Raw genomic sequence first — 11,395 nt, forward strand, 5'->3', positions numbered from 1 at the left:
AAGGGAGGGAGGGAGGGAGGAAGAAATTATACTGGAGGAACCAAATCAAGTCACTTAACCTCTGTTTTCCTTAGTTCCTCGCCTGTAAAATGGATAATAACAGCACCTACCTAGAAGGGTTGTTGTGAGGATCAAATTAGATAATTGTAAAGTAGTTAGTACAATGCCTGGCACAAAATAAGTGCTAAATAAATGTTAGTCACTCTTAGCTATTACTATATTCACTCTAAATTATTACTATTATTTTTCAGATGAAGTCTCCTTATCTTTTCCATGCCAGAAGCACAATGACCATTCATGGGCCTGACCCTATTATATTACAGATCCCTTAGAGAATTTTTACCTAATCCATTTCTGAAATGGGCTGGTTTGTTCCCCTTAGGAGTTTGATGGTCCCTATTTCTGGTGGCTCATTCTATTGCTTCTGGACCTACTACAGATGTTCAATCATCTTTAGCCCTGTGACACTCAGAACTCCTGAATTCAAGAGATTTATATGCCTTACCTTCTTAAGTAGCAGGTAGTAGAGGTATATGCCACTATGCCTGACCTTCATTATAAATTAAGTTAGACCACAAAAGGAAATTGGAAAATGAATGGCTTATGGATTTATCTTGTAAAGGCAGGAAAGGAGCTGGTGAAGTGGGTATCATGTCTCCAAAAGCAACAAAAAACATCATTTCATGAATCATTTGGTCATCTACTCTTGTATTGCTCTTATTAAGTAAGGATATCACAATGAAAACACCTATAGTTCTAGAACCAACACTTGCTGCATGAATGAAGAGGTTAAGGAGTTCTATGATTCTCCAAATTATGCTTTCATTACAAAAACTTGCTTTTAATAAAATTGAACTTTAAAAACACCAAAGAAAATAGGCATCTTTTTTAATTCATTATTTATTTATTTTTAACATTCATTTAAAAATAATTTTGAATTCCAAATAATCTCCCTCTCTTCCAATCCTCCCCTACCCATTTTGAGAAGACAGGAAATGTGATATTGATTATACATGTGAAATAATGTAAAATATATTTCCATATAAGCCAGGTTGCCAAAAAACAAGAAAAATGAAGAAAGTAAAAAATATATACTTCAATCTGTACTTAGCTCCATCAGTTCTTTCTCTGAAAGTGATAATCATTTTTCATCATGTATTTTTGCTCATTGTATTGATCAGAATAGTTAAGTCATTCACAGTTGACCATTGTACAGTATTTCTTTTACTGTATACAATGATCTACTGGTTCTGCTAATTTCAATTTGCATTAGTTTGTATAAGTCTTCCCAAGTTTTTCTGAAACCATCCTGCTTGTCATTTCTTATAGCACAATGGTACTCTATCACAATCATATTATAGCTTGTTCAGCCATTCTCCAGTTGATGAACTCAATTTTCAATTCTTTGCTACCATAAAAATAACTGATATAAGTTTTTTTGTGCAAATAGATTCTTTTCCCTCCATTTTTATCTCTTTGGAATATAGAGCAAAGAGTATACATATTTTATAGTTCTTTTGGCATCATACCAAACTACTCTCTAGAATGGTTGGTTTGGTTCACAACTCCACCAACATTGCATTAGTGTCCCAATTTTTCCACATCCCTTCCAAAATTTGTCATTTGTCCCTCACTCTCCTATAGCCTCATTTGCTAGTACTACTTTCTGTCTTGGAATTGAGACCAGGATCCCTATTCCTCCACTAATGACCACAAACATTCCTTTCCCGCTGGTTCTACAGCTCCTTGCTCCACTGTGGCTACAAATGCTATTGCTCCTCTTGGCCCTGGGATTGGGACACAGAACTGAGTATGGGCAATGCAACAAGGTTCTGAACCCAATGTGAGTAAAGGATCCCCGCAGTCTTTTTCTAACCCATTATCTAACCCTTTTATTGTCTCTAAAAAGAGAGCTCCTGAAGCTGGAAATGCACTCCTCCTGCCCTAGAATTGTGGACCTTTCCTGTTGACCTCCTATGTTTTCGAGGGCTGGAAAAAATGTATCACGTTTACCTTCTATTAAGGTTTTGACAAAAATTAATTTGAGGTGTTATGTTAAAGTTGTTTGAAGGGGAATATTGGGAGAGTTCTGCTGAATTGTTGTCTGTACTCTGTCATCTTGGCTCCAGAATTTAATAGGTATTTCTATATATAAAGTCAAATGGGGGGGGGGGAATGTGGTGCATGAAACTGAATTTCTATTCTGTAGTTTGCTTTTATTTTAAAAATAAATTAAATTAATTTTAATTTTAAATTAAACATGTAACTTTCAAAGATGTCTTGCTTGTCTGTATTCCCTTAAAACGACAATGGGTTTCTTGCTATAAAAAATTATAAAGGGTATTGGGCAGTTTTAATGCTCTGCCATCATTCTGTTTCCATACCTGTGTATAAGTCCCTAATAAACATGCCTAATTTAATTCTAAATTCTGGCCTGCCTCACTTTACACTTTATATTTCTTTCCCATATTTTGCCCTGTCAGTCAAACAGATTCTCCTTTCCTCTTTTCCCCTTCAGCTAATCTTGTTCATTAGTTTGTTTTAAGTTCATTTATACAAAAGGATTTCTCTCATTCTCTTCATTATCCATCTTCTCTTTCTGTTTACTCTAGACTCTCTTTCTCTGATTCATCATCTCTGGAATCATCTGGCATCTGTGTTTTCTTTGTATTCTTCATACAATCAAAGTTTCCAAGGTATCCATTCTAGACTCTCTTCTCTAGCCACATTTTGTCCCTGCATCATAAGGCTCATCCCACAGAGACCCCTTTTCCATTATGCCTCATATTCAGAACAATGCCGGTTATTGCATGTCAGAGAGGTGACTGTGCCCATGGTATAGCCTCTCACCCACCAATGATCTATACCCTCTCTTGTTGACCCTATCTATAATCTCCTACTGTTCTGGGCATCTGCTGCACCCCAGAGTTCCAAGTCCCTGCTCTCAGGAAAAGAAGACTTTTCAGGAACCTGATCCCCCTTGCCTCATCCAATATAAGGTCCTCAATTCCCTTCACCCTTAAGAACATTCATCAGTGGAAGCCCCTCCTTCCTCCTTATAGGCCTTTCCTCCCTTCCTCCTTAACCTCTTCCCTGGGGTCCTTCCCCCTCTGAAAACCCAAAAGTCACCTTCCCATCATTGCTAGCCCTTGGTTTGACCATGGAGCATCACTTACTCCTCTCTATTCCCCTGCTCCCCTCCCAGCTTTGCTGGTACCATTCTACAGTACCATATCAGAGGCATTGGAGGAGGAGATCACTAGGTTCTGTACATAATGCCCCTCTGTCCATCTCTTCAACATTACTTCCACCAGATTTCTGCCATCACCCCTGTCTCCTTATGTACTTGAAGAAAGAATTCTTTTATAGAGGCACTAGGTGATTCGGTGGATAGAACATTAGGTCTGGAGACAAGAGGTCCTGGGTTTAGATCTGGCCTCAGACACTTCCTAGCTGTATAACCTTGGGCAAGTCACTTAACCTCCATTGCCTAACCCATGCTGCTCTTCTGCTTTGTGTTAAGAATAAATTCTCCCAAAACTGTATGTCAATTTTTAATTATCTATTCAATAGTGAAAGTGGGTTGGAGAGATAAAAAGGTGTGGGAAGCCAATAAGAGAATAGATAAAAATCTGAGACTCCTCTTTTGACCCCTTTTGTGATCCTTGTGATTTCTTGTTGAAAAGTATTGTGGCCTAATTGAAAAGCTTTAAGTTCCTATCAAACCTGAATGTAAAGGCTTAACACTGTTAACACAGCAAGGAATGCTGCCACCTGTTATAGCCAAGGCCAAGATACTCCCCGACTTGGCTTTCTGATAAGAACCTAGTCAAAATTCAGCTTTGGCTTTGGTCTATTCTGAAGCCAATGTTTTGTGTTTTGATGTGACATAATTTGTAAATTCTGCGCATCTGCAAAGTTTCAGGGGGGTTCTTTTGTGTGAAATGAGTCTCGAAATATATATAATAAACTCCATGCTCCTGGAGCCAGAGCTGGAAGCATGAAGTAAAAGACATTTCCCTTGTCCTGTCCTTATTTCCTTATCAACTAAACTGTCCTTATCAGATTATCAGAGATGATAAAGAGATCTCCACAAAAAGGCACATAATCACATGGCTGGTTGCCTATAATCTGAGCTTGCTGCTCACCTCCTGTCTTCATTCACTAGGAAAGAGAGAGAGCTAATTGGTCAGAAAATCAAGCACTGCTTCCTAGGAAAGAGACTGGCTCATTGCCTCACCAGGAAAGAACAATTGATCCCTAACCTGCAACCCTGGTGATATCACTTTTTCTAGGTCTCCCTGGTTGGACAGACTTGACCTTAGTCTGGGCCAGAGGCCAGTCTTCCAGGAGACATGTAGAACAAGAGGCAAGCGTGTACAGATAGGCTTCAAGCCTTATTCTTAACCCAAAGGGTGTGGGATGAGATCAAAACAGATTTTGAAAACTTCCCATTTAAAAAGGATAAAGGAGTACCATAGATTTATGTTAAATTCTCACACATGGAACCAATATTTACTATGAATTTTTAAAATTTAATTTTAGTTTTCCCAATCACATGTAAAAACAGTTTCCAACATTTTAAAAAGAATTTTGAGTCTCAAATTCTTTCAGTCCTTCCTCACCCACCCCCACTCCTCAACTGAGATGGTAAGCAATTTGATTTTATATGTGCAATCATGTAAAACATTTCTCCATATTAATCATTTTGTGAAAAGAAATTTGAACAAAAAAAATTAAAAAGAAAGTGAAAAAAGTTTGCTTTGCTCTGGATTCAGATTCCATCCATTCTTTTTCTGGAAGGCAATAGAATTTTTTTTTTATCATAAAGTCTTTGGGATTGTTTTGGATCATTCTATTGCTGAAAATAGCTAAGTTATTCACAGTTGTTCATCATACAGTATTCCTATCACTATGTACAATGTTCTTCTTGTACTGCTTACTTCACTCTGCTTAACTTCCTGTCTTTCCAGGTTTTTATGAGATCCTCTTACTCCTTTTCTCTTTTTAATTCTTTTCTTATATGCTTAGTAACCACAACCTATTGGCCTATTGTTTTTAAGGTATTAATTTCTTCAATTTTTTGGTGTCTCCTTTACCAAGGTGTTGACTCTTTCATTATTTTCCTACCTCACTCTCATTTCTTTTCCCAATTTTTCTTCTACCTCTCTGATTTTTTAAAAAACCTTTTTGCACTCCATTAATTCTTTTGGGCTTGAGAAGAATCATATTTTTCCTGAAGGCTTTGGATGCAGCAATATTGACTTTATTGTTTTCTTTGGAGTTTGTGTTTTAGTCTTCTCTGTCACCAAAATGACTTTCTATGTTCAGGTTTTTTTTTGTTTACTCATTTTCCAGCCTTTTCCTTTTCCTTTCATATAAAGAACTGTTAAAGTTAGGTTCTGTAACTGTGAAAAGACCATTGTTCCAAGCTTCATGTTATTTTTGTAGCTACCTTCAGAGTTAGGTTTGGGAATCTATAAGCTTTTAGTTCTTCCAAGGTGGTATGATATAAAGAGAGGTATATTTAATATTCTTCCAGTCTGTGCTCTGGTTTATGAGTAAACATAAGCATTCTTTTCTACATTGGAACTGTGACCAATGTCTCCTGCTCCTTATGGCCAAAAGTGCTGGTATATATTAGTACTCTTCCTCATCTTTAGATAGTAACCCATACTATAACCTGGATCTGTGTATGGGCAATGCACCAAAACACTTGCAACCAGAGCCATCAAAGGGACCCCTAAAAATCTTCTTCTGAGCAGTTTTCTGACTCCCCCTTACCATCTCTTGCTGAGAGCTCTGGAAGACTTTGCTGCTGATTCAGATATCCCCAAGGCTTGTTGCTGTGATAGGGCTTAGAGCTTACTCTGGAATTCTACTTTCCCCATGGTGCAAAAGATCTTTTGTTTAGGCTTTCTAAGTTGCTTTGGCCTGAAAATCATTCCATCCTGTCTTTTTGTGTGTTGTGCTCCTCCAGAATTCATTTTGGGGTATTATATCATGGTTTTTAGAAGGTAATTCTGTAGAGATCAGATGGGTTTCTGGATATGTTTTTGTTAAAGGGGGTAAGCTATTTCTTTGAATCCTCAGGCATCAGATCAGGGAACTTGAATGGCTCTAGGGATTCCTATAAGTGTATGGGGGAGGGAGACCTTTCCAAGATTTCAAGATCAACCATGTAAAGACATGAACACAGGAGACTGAGTCAACTGGAGGGAGTCAAGATTGCAGAGTAATCCAGAGAAGCTCTGTGCTACCACAAAAATCCTCTCTGACCAAGATTAAAATATTTCCACAAAATGAATACAGGAGTGAAAGAACCAATAAGGAGATAGAGCAAAACAACTTTCAAGAAAAGAAAACCCCAAAAGGTAGGCAGATACCATCTGTAGCACTGGGGTGAGAGGAGAACAGAGCCATCAAGAGGTTATAGCAAGGAGGGAAGAGCAAGCCAAGAACAAGCCACCACCCCACCTACTCACACACATCTGCTGTCCCAGATTTGGAACCTAAGTCCAAGCCAACATCAAGATCCTGAGATCCTGCCTGGACAAACAGTGGTGCAAGCCAATCCACACCCCTTAAAATTTCAAACCTATGGAGCAGTCTAGAGTCCTAACCCAGAGTAGTCTGGGCTGAAGTGGGCTAATCTGTGTGGGCCCAGGAATCTTAGTCTGGGCTTGGGATAAGGACATGGTACATGGTTTTGGGGGTTAAGGAGGCTGATAATACTAAGTACTAAGTACTGAAATTTTTGCTTAAAGCTCAGGATAGATCTCTAGGACAGAGGAATCAAGGGTGTGCCTGATTGGATCAAGTACACAATGAGGCAAAAAACTTGAGCCTAAGCCTGGGGCTAGAATTTGATCAGTCCCTAACCTAATCAAGTTCAGAGTGAGATAAAAAAATTTCCACCTGAGCCTGAGGCAAATTTCTAAGCTATCAGCATCTCAAGCGTCAATTGAATCAGCAGGGGGAGGGGACTCTCAGAGCTCTCATCCCTCAGACCATCATATCATGCCCTAAGCCTACCTATAATTAGATAGGAAAAATGAGCAAATAATTTTTTAAAAGCACCTAACTCTAAGGAATTTTTATGGAGACAAAGTAAAAGGTACTGACACAGAAGGGGACAGTCAAAGCAAAGGAAACATATGCAAAGTCCAAAAGAAAAATATGGATTGGACACAGATTCTAGAAGAGCTCAAAAAAGACTTCAAAAATAATTAAGAGAGGCAGAGGAAAAAGCAGGAAAGAGAAATTAAAGTAATGCAAGGAGAAATGAAAGTGATGTAAGAAAAAAATGGGCCAATTGAAAAAGGAGAACCAAAAACTGACAGAGGAAAATCATGTCTTAAAAATCAGAGGTGACCAGCAGAAACTAATATTTCCATGAGAAATCAAGAACCAATAAAACAGAATCAAAGGAATGGAAAAAACATAGGAAAACAGGAAATATCTTATTGAAAAAAACAACTGTCCTAGAAAATAGATCTAGGAGAGACAATTTGATAATTATTAGACTACCTGAAAGTCACGATCAAGAAAAACTCTTGGACATCACACTAGCAGAAATTATCAAAGAAAACTGCCCAGAGATCCTTGAACAAGAAAATAAAATTGAAATTGAAAGAATTCACAGATCACCTCCAGAAAGAAATCCTCAAATGACAACTTCCAGGAATGTTTTAGCTTATTTCAAGAGCCACCAAGCTAAAGAGAAAATTCTTCAAGCAGTCAGAAAGAAACCATTCAAATACTATGGAGCTACAATCAGGATAACATAGGACCTAGCAGCTTCTACATTAAAGGATCAAAAGGCATGGAATATGATATTCAGGAAGGCAAAAGATTTGCGTTTATAACCCAGAGTCACCTATCCAGCAAAACTGAGTATATTCTTTCAGGGGAAAAGATGGACATTCAATAAGATAGAAGATTTCCAAGAATTCAAATAAGCCAGACCTAAACAAAAAATATGAAGTCCAAACACAAGACAAAAGAGAAGTCCAAAAAGGTAAATAGGAAAAGAAAATTTAAGGAACTCATTAAGGAGTTAGCTAGAGCATAGTGTTCATGAAGGGGAGAAAGAGTTCTCAAGTCTCAAAAGAGTGATTAGAATCAGATGATAGAAGGTTCCTGAATAGCTATATATTCATATCTTAAGTCTTGCTTTTCCATTTATTTCTATGTAATAAGTAAGAAAATGGGAATTGAGAACGACAATCACTTTGTACAGCTAAATGCTATAGACATTTTTCTTTTATCCTGGAAGCAACAGAAGATATTGAAAGTTTTTGAGCAGAGAAGTGACATGGTTGAATAGTCCCTGTAAGTCTATCATTCTGGTAGGTTTTTAGAAGATAAATTGGACAAGAAGGGCTTATGGAAGGTATACCAACTGGATGTTTCTTGCAATAGACATGGTGATTGGTGATGATGTGGGCTTGAATTAGGATGGCTATTGTGTTTGTGGGAGAAAAGGAATGACTGTGAGAGACATAATCAGTAATACCCAGCAATGAATTGAAAACAGAAGTAGAAGGAAAGGAAAGGGTTAAGTATTACTCTGAAGTTATGGACCTAGGTGATTGGAAGCTTGGTGATACCAATGATAGAAATAGGAAGATTATGAAAGGTGAAGTTAAGGGAAAGGATAAGGAACCTGATATGTTTGAGTTACCTATGGGACATCCATGAGGAGATGCTAACAGGCTGGAGCTTGAGAGAGAGAGAAAAAGGGAGATGAAGGCTAGAAGTGTAGATTTGGTAATCATCTACATAGAGATGAAAACTGAAACTATAGGAATTGATTAGATCATTAACAGAAAATATTGAGAAATAAAAGAAAGAGTGCCCAGGAAAGGACTAAGAGTGTGCCCATGCAAGAGTGTGGTTCATGGATAATGATCCAAGAAAGGAGATGCAAGAGAGAGCAGAGTAATGAATATTCAGGGAACAGAGAGTATCCTGGAGGAAGGAAGTGGTCAACATTATCAAAGGAGAGCTTGGATCAAGATAGCCTCTGAGCTCCATTGCAGTTCTAGAGTTAAAATGTCAATTTAGGTAATAAGGATATTGTTGTTGGGTGCAAGATCCAGTACAAAAGGGTGCACTTGGTAATAAATGTAACCACTTCTGGCTGTGATTTCCCTTTTTTCTAAAAGTTTTAGCAAACAGCCAACTACCTTTCTTCTATCAACAGTTAACTAGCAAAGGGAGCTCAGTACATGATTTGGCCACCAGATGGTGTTCCAGACACTCATTAATAGCCTTAATCTTACAGTTTTTCACTGTAGCCTACTCCACATGTTTCTCAAAATAAGTTCTTCCTCCAGACTAGTAACTAAACTAACTTCAGTTTCAATTTATCCACATTACATGAATATACCTAAAATTACAAAAATACAAAATGTTTTCTGCACTGCTAAAGCTCCCATTTGAAGGATTGACTTTACTCTTTTAGACAATACTCTTTCAAGTCCAAGAATAGAAACATTCATTATTAATGGCCACATGTTTTAATAACAGAGTTAGAAAGCCTAAGAAATTCAAGCAGGTTGCAAAACATTATCATTACAGGTTAGGTTGATTTTCCTTACTCACTCCCTGCCCCTTAACCTTACTCCCAGTAATTTGAAGGAAAAGAAGTAAAAAGGACAGTGTAATTTTAAAATTAATGGGAGCTTCCTAAGAAGAGAAACAGGGGAGGGTGTATATGGATGTCCAGTTGTTGAGTCTAAAGAAGTTGAACTGAGTTATCAAGTTATAAAAAGGATTAGTTATAAAATTAGTTATAAATTTAGTTTAAATTAGTTAAAAATTAGTTATAAATGTTTTGAGTTAGGATGGAGGCCTTAATACTCACTTTTGAGGAGTAGGAAAAGTTGTTTAGTGACTCATGTAGAATGGATGAAATTTGTGTTTCTATCATAGCTTAGTGATTGTTTTCTCTCATCCAGATATAGGCTGATTTCTTTCCTTGGAAGTGAAGGTGAAAGGATTTGAAGAACACCTCAACATACTTCCCATGTTAATAGATTCAAGCTTTAGTGGGAAAGGAAGGCTTGTGTGTGTGTGTGTGTGTGTGTATAAGTTTTGGTAGAAGATGATATATTGACCCTTGTTAGGATGTTGAAAAGGAGAGGAAAAATGAAGAGATATAGAGGAAATACTGAAGGAAAGAACAGCAGTTGAGAGAGCATACAAGTATGAGCCAGGGATGGTAACATTTATCACTAAATGTACTCTTTACTATTGCATCTAGTTCTCAACAACAATATCTTCAATACATAAATTAGTATCATAAAAAAGAGTCAGAGAGATACTCTGAGGAGGAAAAAGTTGGTGGTCTTCTAAAGATTAATATGTACTAAAGCCACAGATATGAATAAATTAAGCCAACACAGGAAGAAAAAGTAGTAGTTTTAGTCTTTTCCTACTCCAATATATTGAGATAGCTATTTGTCAAACTGATAATAATAATAGAGAAGCCTTTTATCTGTCTGAGTCACATATCCAAGATGTAACAGAAATCCTTTCAAGTTTTATTTTAAAAACACAGCTATAGCTATTCACTTGTAGTGACTCATAATGGCAACAATGATACTGCCAGAAGTAATTTAAAAGCATTTCACAAGAATGGAGTCTTGGATAAGAAATTAAAGGTCACAGAAGTCGCAAGTCTCTTTTACCTTACTATGCTCCATTGGAGGCAAAGGATACAGAAGAGTAAAATTAATTAGGGAAGTAAATAGCAGACTAAAAAAGTGGTGCCAAAAAAAAGTGATGGCCAAGAATATCTGGACTTCTTGACTAACACTTAGAAAATGAGGATAACAGATTTCTGGACATAGATGGAATATACCTAAAAGAGGTGTAATAAGGGAATAAAGCAAGTGGATGGGGTTTGTGGGTCCCTAAATCAGTAGGTGGAAAAGGAGAGTACAATAGTGGAGGTAGTAGATTGAGGTGGTAGGAGAGATGTAAGGGAAATGGCTGAGTTTAGGGAAATATAAGACAATGAAGTATAATGAGTGGTAAGGGGAGATGATGAGGTAGTTGGGCAGGCAGCTGCAACAGGGAGACACAGACTGGGTACTGTTATAAATAAATGGGGTAGATAGAGAGGGGTAAACTGGATATTACCACTGTTAATTGGATGACACCAGTGGTAGTTCAGATATGTGGCTAGTGCAAGATCAACTGAGGCTTGCCGCCTAGCTAGATGATGTAACACCTACCTCCTTTATAATAGTGCCCAGGCAGGATCCTTCAGGTCAATGGATGGTATCCCTTCAGGTCCCACCTGGGGTTGATTGATGATGGATATTGGGCTCTATTAGCCTTGGAAACGGTTTATCTGATTGGGTTGCTCCCTTCCCAGAGAAGT

This window comes from Gracilinanus agilis, chromosome 2, assembly GCF_016433145.1.
Source record: "Gracilinanus agilis isolate LMUSP501 chromosome 2, AgileGrace, whole genome shotgun sequence".
Classification (NCBI taxonomy): Eukaryota; Metazoa; Chordata; class Mammalia; order Didelphimorphia; family Didelphidae; genus Gracilinanus; species Gracilinanus agilis.